This window comes from Procambarus clarkii, chromosome 12 (genome assembly GCF_040958095.1).
Source record: "Procambarus clarkii isolate CNS0578487 chromosome 12, FALCON_Pclarkii_2.0, whole genome shotgun sequence".
Lineage (NCBI taxonomy): Eukaryota > Metazoa > Arthropoda > Malacostraca > Decapoda > Cambaridae > Procambarus > Procambarus clarkii.
In genome coordinates, this window is record NC_091161.1 from 50,443,293 (window position 1) to 50,460,645 (window position 17,353).

The window sequence follows — 17,353 nt, forward strand, 5'->3', positions numbered from 1 at the left end:
CCACTCTTCCCTCACCCCCCTACTCTTCCCTCACCCCCCCACTCTTCCCTCACCCCCCCACTCTTCCCTCAAACCCATTACTCTTCCCTCACCCCCCACTCCTCCCCCCCCCCCATTCTTCCCTCACCCCCCCCCCACTCTTCCCTCACCCCCCCCCCCACTCTTCCCTCACCCCCCCACTCTTCCCTCACCCCCCACTCTTCCCTCACCCCCCCACTCTTCCCTCACACCCCACTCTTCCCTCACACCCCACTCTTCCCTCACACCCCACTCTTCCCTCACACCCCACTCTTCCCTCACCCCCCCACTCTTCCCTCACCCCCCCCCCCCACTCTTCCCTCACCCCCCACTCTTCCCTCACCCCCCACTCTTCCCTCACCGCCACCACCACCACCCTCCCTCCCTCACTGCTTCTATCCCTCCCTGCTTCTCCCCATCAATGCCTCCCTCCATCACTGCCTCCTATCCCTCCCTCAGTGCCTTCCATCCCTCCCTGCTTCTCCCCATCAATGCCTCCCTCCATCACTGCCTCCCATCCCTCCCTCAGCACCTTCCATCCCTCCCTGCTTCTCCCCATCAATGCCTCCCTCCATCACTGCCTCCCATCCCTCCCTCAGTGCCTTCCATCCCTCTCTCAATGTCTTCCATCCCTCCCTCACTGCCTCTCTGCCTTCCTCATAACATGAGAACAGCAGGCTATGGAGGAGGGAGCTACTAACAGGGTCAAGGGAGTTACTAACGGGGTCGAGGCTAGATGTAGAGGCGTACATGTCTGTCAGCCTCTGCTCACAAATGCCAACTGTGCATAATTCCTAAAACTATATAAGTTTAATTAATAAACAGGGAACAATAAAACATGTTAATGATTAATAATGTATAGTAATACACAAAAATTAACATATTTTGGCATAAATATTTTACTGCTAAGATTAAAACTTTTAATACAGTACGAGTGAGAGGTTTAGCAACCATTGCCTTATCAGCAATCCTTCCCCCCGCCTCCCTCACCACCACCAACACCCTCACTACCACCACCACCAACACACTCCCTCCCTCACTACCACCACCAACACCCTCCCTCACCACCACCAACACTCTCCCTCACCACCACCAACACTCTCCCTCCCTCACTGCTTCTATCCCTCCCTGCCTCTCCCCCTCAATGCCTCCTTCCATCAATCACTACCTCCCATCCCTCCCTCAATACCTTCAGGGTCGGTGGCCCATTGCCATGTGAGGGCCCGCCGATACCGAAACAAACCCAATATCGACCGCCAGACTGGTATATGAGGTTCCAGATACTGGGTCTCCCAAACCGGTCAATGGAACCGGCAGATTGGTAAATAAGAGACTGTTAAATAGAGTCGATACTGTATCTACATGTGTGTTTTACCATAACAAACCACTAAGTTGGTAAGCTGAGTCAAAAAGCAGCAAGGAGTGGCCGGCACACCAGCCAGCCACTGGCTGCCACTCACTCCTTCACCAAAATTCTCCTCCCACTATACTGTTTTTGCTTTTATTCACTATATACAGACGTTATATATAAGTATCTGCATGTTTTGTTTACCATAGTAAACCACTATGCTGATATAGTAAGTGCAGACAGCAACAGGTGGCCACACAGATTCGGCAGTCGATGCTTCAGACCTCCCACCCACAACTTTACTCATCTCACAGCACAGCACAAATTATCACACCAATCCTGCTATTGTCAGAATCCTGGTAATTTTTATCACAGTCAGGGGGTCTTCTGTAATACTATCATTGCTAAATAATACCAGTTACATATATTTTTTACATTTTTAGGTGAAACTGTGGTCACAAGCTGAACAACAGTGTTGTGAGCTCATGCTGCTTGTGCCAGCCTTGGTGGCTCACTCAGTACTGAGGCCCTCACACCCGGGAATGTTGCCGACAATTTTTTTTTTAAATGGCGTCTGTTTACAAGAGCCCTGCGGAAGGTGATGTGAACCCCTTGTATCTGCGGCCGTTTAAATAGTACGCCATATTTTTTATGGAGTTTTATTATTTTTATTTAAACTCCAGTTTAAATAGCGGGTAGTACTCCAAAACGTCATATTGCGCACCCGCAAACATGTGGATGCGCACGTTTGCGTCAGTTACTCAACATGTCATAACGTGTTGTGCAGTTTAAGGGTTAACCACCGCACTGCACAGAGTGCCTTGAGGCATTAGATTAGGGGTACACAGAGCATCAGATTGGGGGTTAGATCGGGGGATTCCTTCCTACAGAAGGATTCCTTCCTCCTTAGATTCCTTCCTACAGAAGGAATAGAAAAACTGACTTCGGAAGCGTATCAAGTCTGTCTGAAACATGTTCCTTTGAGGAAAGCCAGAAAGAGATCCAACGTAGAAAGAGAACGCAGACACTATAAACGCAGGAAAAAAATAACGGAACTGCTTATGCAGACAGGAATTTCCCGTCAAAGAACGAATAATTTAAATAGGGAGATTGAAGAAATCGAGCGGAAATTGAAACACTCATATGAGACTGAAGAAAGGCAGTTAGAACAGAAAGCAATTCAGGAAATAAAGAAAAATCCAAAATACTTCTTCACATATGCGAAATCAAAAGCAAAAACCACTGCCAGTATTGGACCTATTCGTACAAGTGAAGGTTCATATACGGAGGAATGACAAAGAAGTTAGTGAAATCCTAAAAAAGCAGTATGAGGACATGTTTAGCACTCCAATAAACAACATGAAAGTGGAAGATCCAGACAATTTCTTTATGCGGGATATTCAAACCCCTGTAAATATAACTGATATCAACACGAGCGCACTAAATTTTGAAAGAGAAATTGAAAACATGCCCATGCACTCGGCCCCAGGTCCAGACTCATGGAATTCAATATTTATAAAGAAATGCAAAGTGCCGGTAGCACAGGCACTCAGTATAGTGTGGAGGAAGAGCTTGGACACGGGGAAGATACCAGATGCACTTAAAGTAGCAGACATAGCCCCTCTACACAAGAGAGGGAGCAAAGCATTGGCAAAGAATTATAGACCAGTTGCACTAACATCGCACATAATAAAAGTATTTGAGAGAGTGATTAGGATTCAGGTCACCATTTTCATGGAGACCAATGACCTTCATAACCCAGGCCAACATAGATTTCGAGCGGGAAGATCGTGCCTCTCACAGCTACTTGAGCACTACGACAAAGTCACTGAGGCATTAGAAGAAAAACAGAATGCTGATGTGATATACACGGACTTGGCAAAGGCTTTCGATAAATGTGACCATGGCGTGATAGCACACAAAATGAAGTCAATGGGAATAACCGGTAAAGTAGGATGCTGGATACTCAGTTTTCTGTCAAACAGGACTCAGCGAGTAACGGTCAACCATATAAAATCTAGTCCAAGTGCAGTTAAAAGCTCTGTACCTCAGGGTACAGTCCTTGCACAGCTGCTTTTCCTTATTCTCATATCAGATATAGACAAAAATACAAGTCACAGCTTCGTATCTTTCTTTGCAGATGACACAAAAATTAGTCTGAAATTACCTCGGCTGAAGACATTGAAAAACTTCAAGCGGATATTAATCAAGTTTTCGACTGGGCATCAGAAAATAACATGATGTTTAACAGTGATAAATTCCAGGTACTCAGGTATGGTAAAAATGAGGGCCTTAAACATAATACAGGGTACAAAACACAATCAAATGTACCCATAGTAGGAAAATAGCATGTAAAGGATTTGGGAATAATGATGTCTGACGACCTAACGTTTAGGGAGCATAACCAAGCAAATATTGCGACGGCCAGAAAAATGATAGGATGGATTACGAGAACTTTCAAATCCAGGGATCCCATCACAATGGTTGTACTCTTCAAGTCACTTGTGTTGTCCCGTCTTGAGTACTGCTCAGTACTCACTTCCCCCCTTCAGAGCAGGAGAGATTGCTGAAATAGAGGGAATACAGAGAACATATACGGCACGCATAGACGCAATAAAGCACCTGAATTATTGGGATCGTCTCAAAGCCCTCCAAATGTACTCACTAGAAAGAAGAGGAGAGAGATATCAATTTTTTTTTTTTTTTTTTTTTTTTTTTTTTTTTTTTTTTGAGATACATACAAGAGTTGTTACATTCTTGTACAGTCACTAGTACGCGTAGCGTTTCGGGCAGGACCTTAATCCTATGGTCCCTGGAATACGATCCCCTGCCGCGAAGAATCGTTTTTTCATCCAAGTACACATTTTACTGTTGCGTTAAACAGAGGCTACAGTTAAGGATTTGCGCCCAGTAAATCCTCCCCGGCCAGGATACGAACCCATGATATAGCGCTCGCGGAACGCCAGGCGAGTGTCTTACCACTACACCACGGAGACAATATACACCTGGAAGATACTGGAGGGCAAAGTACCAAATCTACACAGTAAAATAACAACATACTGGAGTGAACGATATGGAAGAAAATACAGAATAGAACCAGTGAAGAGCAGAGGTGCCATAGGCACAATCAGAGAACACTGTATAAACATCAGAGGTCCACGGTTGTTCAACACCCTTCCAGCAAGCATAAGAAATATTGCCGGAACTAGCCGTGGACATTTTCAAGAGGAAACTAGATTTATTCCTCCAAGGAGTACTGGACCAACCGGGCTGTGGTGGGTATGTGGGCCTGCAGGCCGCTCCAAGCAACAGCTTAGTGGACCAAACTCTGACAAGTCAAGCCTGGCCTCGGGCCAGGGCTTTGGGAGTAGAAGAACTCCCAGAACTCCATCAACCAGGTATCAACCAGGGGGTGCGCAGAGTGGCGATCTTAGGTATAGGGAGCGATTCAATACTTCTGTGGGTATACGAGGCTCACATCCTGTGTCTCAGGACTCCTTTAAACAGACCTCATTTTTAAAGAAAATCGTTGGCAACATTCTTAAAGTGTGAGAGCCTCAGTACTGAGTTATCAACCAAGGATGGCACACAGTTTGCCACCAGACTAGTACCCAAGCTGAGAGGTATGAGTTACGAGTAGAGGCTATGGGAATTAAACCTCACTTCGCTGGAAGACACAAGAGTTAGGGGGGACATGATCACCATATTCAAGATTCTCAAGGGAATTGATAGGGTAGATAAAGACAGGGTATTTAACACTAGGGGACACAGGTGGAAACTAAGTGCCCAAATGAGCCACAGAGATATTAGAACATTTTTAGTGTCAGAATGGTTGACAAATGGAATGCATTAGGAAGTGAGGTGGTGGAGGCTGACTCCATACACAGTTTCAAGTGTAGATATGATAGAGCCCAATAGGCTCAGGAACCTGTACACCTGTTGATTGATGGTTGAGAGGCGGGACCAAAGAGCCAGAGCTCGACCCCTGCAAGCACAATTAGGTGAGTAGAGCATGAGCTAACAGCATCGCTGTTCAGCTTGTGACCACGGCATCGTCTAAAATTGTCAAAACATATATGTAACTGGTATTATTTAGCCATGATAGTATTAGAGAGGAGCCTGACTGTGATAAAGACTGTGTACAATTTCCAGATATCAGTGAACACAATGCTGTTGTGGGATAGGTTGGACATGTATATGAGTATGAGGTTATAAATAGGAGCTGCCTCATATGGGCCAATAGGCCTTCTGCAATTACCGTTATTCTTATGTTCTCATGTTCTGTTCAAGATGTTCACAGCACTATGCAGGTAGCCACAGCATCCTACCATTGTTTGGTCCATCTTAGAATCTTGAAATGACTTCTCATGTTCCTTTACAGAATAAACTTGTGGAAAATTATTAATTTACAGGATTTAGTGACCAGGATTCTGATAATAGGATTGTGGTGATAATTAGCCCTGTTTGCAGTATGGTGGGAGGAGTAATCTTGGTGAGGGAGGTAGCATCGTCTGCTAATTCTGTGTGGCAACCTGTTATTGTCTGGACTCAGCATACCAGCTTAGTGGTTCGCTATGGTGAAAACAAATGTAGATTCTTATACTGTATATGATGTGTGTATATAGTGTAATAACAGCAAAAGGAGTATGTTGGGAGAAGGATTGTTGCCGAGTGAGGTGTTGGTGAAAGAGGGAGTGAGGTGGCGTCTGCTAGTGACCCTGAGGGCTTCATCGCTCAGCGCCCATAATTTGCTCAACTTCTCAGCTCCATCATGGCTATAGTATGTCACATACAATATTTAATTTTATTTTACCATGATCAGAGGCTACAATTTAACAATAAAAGAGAAAATAATTTTTTTGCACAGAATTTATTTTCGGCGCACCACAGAATTGTCATTTATTATGGCCGTACAGCATGGTGGTTAAGTCTAGCCAACCTGCTATCTGTCCGCACGCCCATGACGTTAGGAAGTTTGCTGCTTTGGCTGCCGTGTTTGCCATTTCTTGGGTCAATATTTGGGCGCAGTGCTTTTGGAGGTCGAAAAGTTCTCAGTGATCCCTGGAGGCTCCCAGTCACCCTCCCTCCCTCCCTCCTGCCGACTTTTTTTTTCGCATTGTTTGGATGCTTAGCTTCCGAACTGGATTGCTAGGTAGCCGGCACAAGGGGTCCGGGGCTCCCCCATCACCCTAGTGGGGAGGGGATGGCTGCGCTTACGAGTGGTGCGATGGCAAAGTGTGATGTTTGCTTGTTTCCGTTGTTAACTTGGGACTGGTGGGTGTTTTGCCTCTCCGGTTTTTGGTTGCAGTTTTATTACCATGTGGGGTCTGTTTTGTTATGCCTACTTCTCTGGGTGCCTAACTCTATTGGATGGCAGATAAGGAAAACCCCCAACCATGGGGTGTTTTCCAGGGCCATTCCTCCCTGTACCTCTCTGAGGGGGCCAGGTTCTGGTTTGTGGTCCCCGGTAGGCTGAACTCCATTGACTAATGCCCTGATGGTGCTTAAGTCATTAACAGTGCTGTGCCTTGTGGTGTGGTCCTGTCCTGTGGTGGTGTGTTAACCAGGAGTAATTTCACAAGTACTCGGGGCTGCATATGCCTAGGGTTCCTTTCCCTAGGTGCCCAGTAGGTATTGCCCTTGTGGCTTGGGGTTATCTTCCACAAGTCGCTTGGGGTCTGCCTCTGTGGAATCTTTTGCTTCTCGGTAATTGCCCACCCTTGGTGTCAGCTGGGGTGTTTCTTGCACCACTTGTTTTGTCACTGGTAGGGGCACAAGGTACTGTGCAGCTAGTTTTCACCAGATTATAGCGATCGGCTATGTTCCACCTGGGTCGTTGTCCCTCATGCGGGAGTTTTCTTTTATTTTTGTTTCCTGCCTGGTGGGGGTCTGCCCCATTGGTGTTGGTACCCCTTCTATATAAATTGGTGGTCCTACTAGATCCCTGTGAGTGTACACGTCCCGAGGGTTCAACTGTTAGTAGTTCGCTGGATAGTTTGGGGTGCCGGTTATCAGTATCTTGCCTGGGCTTCCCTTAGCAGAGCATCTAAGGGCCCTGGAAATCCCCTTTAGGGCTCTGTGGTCCGATGGATGCATCCTCTGGGTCCCATCTCACTTCGTGTGAGTTTGAGGGTTGCTCTGTCCCCTTGTCTCAGGGTGACAATCACCAATTTGTGCCTCCCTCATGCTGCCTGTTGGGTCTGTAACACCTTTGACCCGGAGTCCTGCGAGTGGTGTTCCTTGCTTGTACTCCAGTTCATCCAATCCAGTGATCTTGATACTCAGGTGCAGGCAGCTTTGGCGTTGCATGCGTGTTTTAGGTTGCTGCAGTGCGCTGGGTTGGTTACTAACCCGGATGCCCTGAGCCTGCCCGGTTTTGCATATAGGGACTCGAACTTGGGGTTGTTATTGACTCAACTTTGTTTCGTCCATGCCTCCCTTGTCCTTCCCCTGCTGTTCCTCGACCCTCTGCACCCAGTTCTGAAGTGTCTAAGGGTTTCAGAGTCGGGGCAGGGTTTAGTTGGTGGTGAGATTCGAGCAGTTTCAGGGGATGCTCCTTCTGGTGTGATGACGGAGGCATTCGAGCCTTTTTCTCCAGCCGGTGCATCTGGGTGTGACCAATGGGCCCTGTTCCAACTTTTCCGGTGGACTGTCTTATTTCTTGAGGCACAGGGTTTGCAGGACGACTCGGCCCCGGGTCCTAATGTGGAGGTTCCCGAGGCAAGGGAGGGGTTGACATGGGGGGCTTGGGCTCCATTTGACCCTGCTTGGGTGTTGGTACCCTATGAGCGAGGTTTGTTGTTGCAGGGGGGTGGGGTTTTATTATCCCCTCCCTCCCTATACGATTTTGATATAGCATCAACCCCTTCCCGGGATCCCTCTGGTACTTCTGTCCCGCACTTCCAGAGGTTTTCGGCCTCCCGCATCGCGCCCCATTAGGTGCGGGAGGCCATTGCGGCTCGAGGCCATCTCCTGCATGACCTAGATTGTGCCTCAATAATGGATCCTGCCTCATTTGTGATTGGTTTTTCCTTTCCTTACTGGGTGCGTTACGAGGTTCTGGAGTCATCCTCTTTGGCAGAATAGCCTATATTTTCAATGGCGGCATGGCATACGTTCTGTCGGTCCCACATGCTTGAGTGGCGAGAGGCCCTGATGGTTATTCAGGTTTACCCGGGGGGCGAGATTGAATGCTTCACTGCTTGTTTGTTCGTCCCTGCCCTTCTTTGGGATGTCGGCCTGTGTAACTTTGCGTACAGGTTCCCTCCCTTTCGGCTGCCCTGGTTGCTGAGGATTTACTCATCCGTGACCATTAGGCTTCGGTCTTGCGTTTCTTTTCCCTTCTCAAGCTGTCTTCGGACTGGCTTAAGGAGGACATGGAGGCGTTGGTTGCTGATCCTGGTTCTGGTGCATTGGTCGCAGTGGTGCGGGCGTCAGCTGCCTTGTTGAAGCTGTTTGTGCCAATCCTAAGGGAGGCAGAGTCTCTGTTTTTTGCTTCTCGTTTTGGGTGCCATCAGGCGGTGCTTGCTCAATCCTTAGAATCCGCTTGAGCTCTGGCTCTTAGGTTTTCTCTGCCCATTTTGCCCTTTCTTTTTGCACAGTATGCGATGGTGCAGTTTCTGCAAACGGAGGTTTCTAGTTGTCCTCCCATGTCGGACTTTTTGGTTCTTAGGGGGGGGCCCGTGGGGTTTCTTTCCAAAAAGGTCATGCCCAGGGCTCGAGGTTGCTCTTATCGTGGTATGCCAGTGGTGCCAATTTCAGAGTCGGAACAGCCTTCCGGGCCGACGTCGTCTGGTTGGCGCGGTAATCGCTCTGCTCATCTATCAGCTTTTCATAAGGGGCTTCGGCCCTTTTGTTGGTCATCCTATTGACGAGGCAATTGGGAGGGAGAGGTTCGTGCAGTTTGCCCCTGCCTGGTCCCACGATTTGTCGGCTTTTCAAGTCGCTTCATGCAGCTTGCAGTGACATTGGGTGGCCCCTCCTTCTTCGGGGGGCTCGGAGCTGGCAGGGCAGGCTTTCTCTCTGTTGGGTCACCTTGGAGTGGGTTTGCTTGGGTGTGGACAAAAGTCCTCATCCCTCAGGTCGGTTTCCCACCTGTTTCCGGTTCTGAAAAGAGACTGTGCAGACAATGCGGTACATTCTGGACTTGTTCAATCTGAACCCCTGGGTCTATTGCTCCTGCTTTTGGATGACTTCTTTGTCCCAGGTCCGGCTTCTCTTGGAACTGGGCGCTTGGATGGTGTCCCTGGAGCGAGTGGCAACCACCTCCCGGGAAAGTCCCTCTTGTTTTTATCTTTGGTTAAGTAGCTCCAGGGAGCCAAAGGGGCTCCCCCAGAAAACCAGCGTTGAATGTAATGAAACGCCATTTTTTGGGTTAGACCCGGAGTCTTCCCGGCAACCCTCCCTTCCTCTGGTCGGAGGTTTTTCGCAGTTTTTGACATCCAGCCTCTGAACTTGGGGATGATAGCTGGTGTGGGAGGTCTGGAGCTCCCCATTCCCCCTTCTGCGGAAGGGGGGAGCTGCACTGACAGCGGCACGGAGATGGTTGTGACATCATGCTCGTTTGTTAGTTTTTAGTTTGGAGAGTTCTTCTCAACAGTTTGGCTTTCAGTAGCAATTTTTTAACCAGATAGGTAGGTACCCCAAAACAAACCCTTTCTTGGGTGCCTGTCTCGGTCGATGGCAGACATAGAATGCTTCCAACCTCACGAGGCTTTCTATAGGCCATTGCTCCTCGTGCCTCTCTGAGGTGGGGCCTAGGTTCTGGTTTGTGGTCCCTGTTAGGCCTAAGAACTCCATTCACTTGGCTGATGCCACGGTCTAATACGCTCATATCAGCCCGGATAGCTCTAGGGAGCCTCTGGTCTCACCCAGAAAATGGCATTTCATTACATCAATGCTGGTCTTTTAGGTTCAGATAGACAGTTGGTCAACCATCTCTTTCCTGTAGAATCTCTGTGATTCATAAAAACTAAGTAGATTTGTTACACAGGATCTTCCTGTTCGATAACCATACCGTCTGTCCATTTTTATGTCATTATTGTACTCTCCAGGTGTTCTACCCATTCTTGTGTTAACAACAATGGATCAACCCATTTGGTGTTAGCTATTTTTTTCTAATGTTTTAACTACCATACTTGTTAATGATATGGGTCTATAATTTAGAGGGTCTTCTCGGATACCATTTTTGTAGATTGGAATTATGTTTGCCATTTTCCATATACTGTATCTGCTAAGATTCCTGTGTGCAGGGATTGGTACCTGTTAGCAGTCTGCTGGCTGATATATTTTACCTATACTGTATATATTTGTTTTATTTGGAGAAAGAACCATTATAGTATTGGAATTATTAAAAAAAAAAATCCTATTTGGGAAATCTTTCCTAGATTTCGAAGATTCTGTATTTGGTATTTGTTGACTTTAAACGACTTGGTAATCTCTCAATCTTTTCTTTCACAGCTCCTACGGTCACCAGAAGAATAATACCTGCAGTGCCAGAAACCAGTGGCATTGAATAATACCTGCAGTGCCAGGACCCAGTGGTGTTGAATAATACCTGCAGTGTCAGCCTCCACACACAGTGTCAGATATACTGCATACATGTTGCCAGCAGCATTATGAAACACATTATGGTGTAAGAAATACTACATGTAGATGGGTAAGACTGTCTTCAGCACACTCATGTGAATGACTACATGTATTATCAATATGTTATGCATTATTAACATCTCATGCACTATGGTAACAAAGGAAATGTGTATTTAAATTAAATTTGGTGTATCATTAATATAAAAATCTCGATATTTATTAGCTCATTGTGTATGTGGTACAGTATTGTTTTTAATACTATTGTTTGGCAAGAATACATTTTAAGATTTTCAAATTAATTATTTTTATTATCAGGTTCTAATATAAAAAAGTTTAATATATATTTTCAGTTTTAAAACATTTCGTACTTTTTCTCCTATGTGAGCCATTGTAAATGTTGAGAAAGCATTAAAATAAATAATCTTTATACTGTATAGTAATTATGATTTTTTTCTTAGGTAATTTGCTCTTAAGCTCAAAAGGCTCTCCAAATAAGATAATATATCAGTGTTCTTAATGCTCAGAATTTATTTATTTATTCACATATTTACATGACTGTATTGGGGATTTAAAAATAACAATGTGCATGGTACATTGGATCAGTAAGTTCTTGTAAAAATCACATACATATATGTTTGCAAATGACAAACCACATGAGGGTCCACTGTACCTGACTCTTGTGCTATGGTTATATTTATAATAAGACATCCATCAGTTCTGTGGTTATATTTATAATAAGACATCCATCAGTTCTGTGGTTATATTTATAAGAGAACATCCCTCAATTCTCTGATCATATTTATAATAAGACATTCCTCAGTTTTTTGGTTATATTTATTATAAGACATTCCTCTGTTCTGTGGTTATATATATAATAAGACATCCCTCAGTTTTTTGGTTATATTTATTATAAGACATTCCTCAGTTCTGTGGTTATATTTATAATAAGACATTCCTCAGTTCTGTGGTTATATTTATAATAAGACATTCCTCAGTTCTGTGGTTATATTTATAATAAGACATTCCTCAGTTCTGTGGTTATATTTATAATAAGACATTCCTCAGTTCTGTGGTTATATTTATAATAAGACATCCCAAATTCTGTGGTCATATTTGTAATAAGGTTCTGTAGTGAAACATCTTAATACTGTGGCAGTATTTATAATAAACCATCCCTCTCTGCTGTTGCTATATGTACAGTATGATAAATCAGTATAATTATAAATAAATTTATAATATATTTAATTTTCCTATACAAAGACATTTTGTTAAATCTTAAAAAAAAAAAAAATTGCCACAGGATTTGTTTGTAATGTTTACAAAGTTATACACGGACACTAACTTTCCTGCTGGTGAACGCATGTGGAGACGTAGATTTGTATGTTTGCTTTTACACTTGCTGATTCACAGGAAATATTGTAGAGTATATTTTATGTCTAGCACATTTTATAATATAATAAGCACAATATTATCTTACTATTTATGAATAATACCAGTGGTTTACATATTGTAACTTTTTTCCATTCTCTTGTGTCTTTGACAAGTAATTAAATTACTTTATATTCCTACAAAAGTTAATTAGATTATTCCAATTGCTTATCTGATATTGAGTGCCATCTGTTGACAACAGAGTTAACACTATAACCTGTGTGCTCTATTCTGGTTACTCTATACTGATTGCTATATAGTTATCTTGAGATAATTTCAGGGCTTTAGTGTCCCCGCGGCCCGGTCCTCGACCAGGCCTCCACCCCCAGGAAGCAGCCCGTGACAGCTGACTAACACCCAGGTACCTATTTTACTGCTAGGTAACAGGGGCATAGGGTGAAAGAAACTGCCCATTGTTTCTCGCCGGCGCCCGGTATCGAACCCGGGACCACAGGATCACAAGTCCAGCATGCTGTCCGCTCGGCCGACCGGCTCCCTAGTTACTTGAATTATTTATGTATCCGACAGTCCAAGTGTTTTTGGCATCTCTTAACAATATTTGCTTTAGTAATAAATAAAAGCTCATGCATTTAAAATATATCAAATATATTACTAAGATTTATAAAGAACACAACAATTTATAAAGGAGACAAATACTAGTAATAATTGTCTACAAGACTTAACTAATGAAATGTAGAATATTTCATTAGATAATACTTGCTTTTTGGATCAAATAGCTGTAAAGGTTTATACAATCAAGAAAACTGTACAAATATTTATTAAAAAGAAAAATGTCATCAGTGTTGAATGTTCAAAATTATATTATGAAAACATCTCGCATAATAGCATACAAAACATTTAGAGAAAAAAAATAAATACATTGTCTAAACTACTTTCAAAATATCAAAATTTATATAAGTGACCATTCAGGAGAAAAGTCATGTCACTGTAGAATGTGTCTGAAAGACTTTAAAAATAAATTATGGCTAATAACACACACACAAGGATTCATACAGGAGAGAAACCATATCACTGTTCAGTGTGTCAAAAAGACTTCTCACTTAAATCAAATCTAAGAATACACATGAGGATTCATACAGGAGAGAAACCATATCACTGTTCAGAGTGTCAAAAATACTTTTCACAAAAATCAGGTCTAAGAATACACATGAGGATTCATACAGGAGAGAAACCATATCACTGTTCAGTATGTCAAAAAAACTTTACACGAAAATCACATCTAATAACACACATGAGGATTCATACAGGAGAGAAACCATATCACTGTGCAGAATGTCAAAAAGACTTTTCACACAAATTATCTCTAATAATACACATGAGGATTCATACAGGAGAGAAACCATATCACTGTTCAGAATGTCAAAAAGACTTTTCACACAAATTATCTCTAATAACACACATGAGGATTCATACAGGAGAGAAACCATATCACTGTTCAGTGTGTCAAAAAGACTTTTCACAAAAATTATCTCTAATAACACACATGAGGATTCATACAGGAGAGAAACCATATCACTGTTCAGAATGTCGAAAAGACTTTTCACAAAAATTCTCTCTAATAACACACATGAGGATTCATACAGGAGAGAAACCATATCACTGTTCAGAATGTCAAAAATACTTTTCACAAAAATCAGGTCTAATAACACACATGAGGATTCATACAGGAGAGAATGCATATCACTGTTCAGAGTGTCAAAAAGACTTTTCACAAAAATCAGATCTAATAAGACACATGAGGATTCATACAGGAGAGAAACCATATCACTGTTCAGTATGTCAAAAAAACTTTACTCGAAAATCAAATCTAATAACACACACTGAGGATTCATACAAAAGAGAAACCATATCACTGTTCAATATGTCAAAAAGACTTTTCAAAAAAATTTTCTCTAATAACACACATGAGGATTCATACAGGAGAGAAACCATATCACTGTTCAGTATGTCAAAAAAACTTTACACGAAAATCACATCTAATAACACACATGAGGATTCATACAGGAGAGAAACCATATCACTGTGCAGAATGTCAAAAAGACTTTTCACACAAATTATCTCTAATAATACACATGAGGATTCATACAGGAGAGAAACCATATCACTGTTCAGAATGTCAAAAAGACTTTTCACACAAATTATCTCTAATAACACACATGAGGATTCATACAGGAGAGAAACCATATCACTGTTCAGTGTGTCAAAAAGACTTTTCACAAAAATTATCTCTAATAACACACATGAGGATTCATACAGGAGAGAAACCATATCACTGTTCAGAATGTCGAAAAGACTTTTCACAAAAATTCTCTCTAATAACACACATGAGGATTCATACAGGAGAGAAACCATATCACTGTTCAGAATGTCAAAAATACTTTTCACAAAAATCAGGTCTAAGAATACACATGAGGATTCATACAGGAGAGAAACCATATCACTGTTCAGTATGTCAAAAAGACTTTTCACAAAAATCAAATCTAATAAAGCACATTAGGATTCATACAGCATAAGAGTCATTTAAATATTGTCAAAAACACACAGAAATCACAATAGCGTGATGCATCAATGAACAAATCCACAAGGACCGTGACGAGGATTTGAACCTATGTCCGAGATCATCCCAGACGCTGCCTTATCGACTGAGCTACGACATGGTAAAAAGAGTTGAAACCAGAAGTTTTACTGAACTTACTTGAATCCTGCAGCGTCTCCGAGACACAAACCAGGGCTTTACACAGCTCCCCTCATGCACTCTAGCTATGTCAATAGGCCGTTCTACCTCTTCTGACGTAGGTTCGAATCCTCGTCACGGCCCTTGTGGATTTGTTCATTGAAGCATCACGCTATTGTAATTTGTGTGTGTAATGAAGTGAGGGGAAGAGGTAGAACAACCAAAGAACTCCCTCCCAAAAGAAAACAATAAAACTTACTTGGCGTGGTTATTACTTTCTCTTTTCCCCTCCAGCTTTTACTGCGCATAACTCTACTGCTCTCTTGATCTGTCGTGATATTCCCTTCATCGCCCGACTTTTTCAGTCACCCATTCAGTGTTTTGTGGTTCGTATCTTTGTGAGTAAATGGTATACAGTCTGTTCCGTTTATCTCCCCTCAAATTTTACGCTTTCTCTTCATGATCCTAAACACTTGTTGGACTCTTTACCAGAGCCTGTGCTCCTTTTGGATGATTTTAACTGTCAGCATACCCTCTGGGGAGATATTCTGACAAACACCCGGGGACACCTTCTTGAACCATTTGTGCTCACTTCTCTTCCTTTATAACTAGTGAATTCTGGTGAACCCACTCATGTTGATTCCCCACCTTTTCCTGTATTGATCTTTCTGCTCATCTTCTCTTTATATGGACTTCACCTGGTGGGTTCTTGATGACCTACATAACAGTGACCTTTTCCCCATCCTTCTCACTTTTCTTCTCACTCTCCCCTCTCTTTCCCTAGGTGGAAGTTTGACAAGGCTGTTTGGAACCTCTTTACCTTTGTGTTACTCTTTCCGACCTCTCTGATTTTCCTCTTTCCCGAGCCCCCCTCCTCCTTTCATGACACAGTTTTTGATGCTGCCCTCAGCTCTGTTCCTCGCTCTACCTCCCGGGGTGCACAGAAGTGCGTTCCCTGGTGGAATGCAGCCTGTGCTCAGGCTGTCCTCTGTAAGCGTGCGGCCAAGAAGAAATACCGTTGTTGACGGACGCCTGATTCTTTGCTTTTGCGTCAGAAGTCAAGTGTGGTGGCCCATAGGGCCATCTGTACAACTAAGAGTGAGAGTTGAAGATCTTTCATTTGCACTATTATGTCTAACACCCCTCTGCCCCTGATCTGGGAGGAAATCTGCAAGTTAGTGGGTAAGTTTTTTCCAGATGTCTTGCCAGTTCTTCACCTCTGTGGTTCTATTGTTGCAGATCCGGTCTCGGTCAAAACCGAACTGGGTTCACACTTTTCAACTGTTAGCTCCGATTCTCATCTTCCTCCTTTCCTTACTCTTAAGCCTCTTCTTGAATCTTGTCACTTAGATTTTCAAACGCCTCTTCATCTTCTTTATAACGCTCCTTTCTCTTTCAGAACTCCAGTCTGCCCTGGCCTTCTGTGGTTCTACAGTGGCGGGTTCAGATGATATTCATTATGTAATACTTTGACATCTCCCTCCATACACATTTCAGTATTTACTGAATGTTTATAACAGTGTCTGGGAGTTGTCATCAGTTCCCGAGGACTGACTTGAGGCGGTTCTTCTTCCTATTTGAAAACCTAGTTCTCTGTGGTCATTCCCTAAAGACTTTCGCTCCATTGCTTTAACGAGTTGTGTCTGCAACCTCTTTAAATGTATGGTCAGTGTCAGTCTGATATGGTTCTTGGAATGCTATCACCCCCTCTCTCCTTCTCAATTTGGCTTTCGCAAGTGTTGCTGCATGACTGATGTTCTGAACTTAAAGGTCTATGTTTGTACTACATTTGCTATGAAGACCTTCGTGGTTGCAGTCCTTTTTGACCTGGAAAAGGCGTATGACACCACCTGGAGATACCACATTCTGTTCCAACTCTGTTCTTTGGGCTTCGTGGCACTCTCCCTCTCTAACTCAAGATCTTCCTCTCTTGTCGTTCCCTTAGAATGAGATTCTAAGGGAACCTCTCTGCCTCTTTTCGGCAATACGAAGGTGTACCTCTAGGTTGTGCTCTGAGCACTACTATTTTCCTGGTAACCCTCAATGGTCTTCTTTCCTCCCATCCCTCTGGCATTTTCTCAGCTCTCTATGTTGATGATCTTACCCTCTGCTGTCAAGGTGATGACTCGCCTTTTCTGCAATGGCGGCTTCAACTTGCGATTGATGCCATGTCGTCCTGGGCCACCAATCATGGCTTCAAGTTCAATCCAACTAAGACTTGTGCTATGACCTTTACTCGGAAGCAGGTCGTTCTTCGACCCCACTCTGTCCTCTTT

General features: G+C 43.5%; 1 long non-coding RNA gene across 1 annotated transcript in view; it reads left to right on the forward strand.

Moving 5' to 3' along the window:
* The window catches only part of LOC138363940 (uncharacterized), a 124,829-nt gene extending 109,481 nt beyond the window's left edge, over nt 1-15,348 (forward strand). The window contains exon 4 of the long non-coding RNA XR_011228279.1: nt 10,826-15,348. This is a non-coding gene — a long non-coding RNA (uncharacterized lncRNA). The remainder of the gene's footprint in view (nt 1-10,825) is intronic.
* The last annotated feature ends 2,005 nt before the right edge of the window (nt 15,349-17,353 follow it).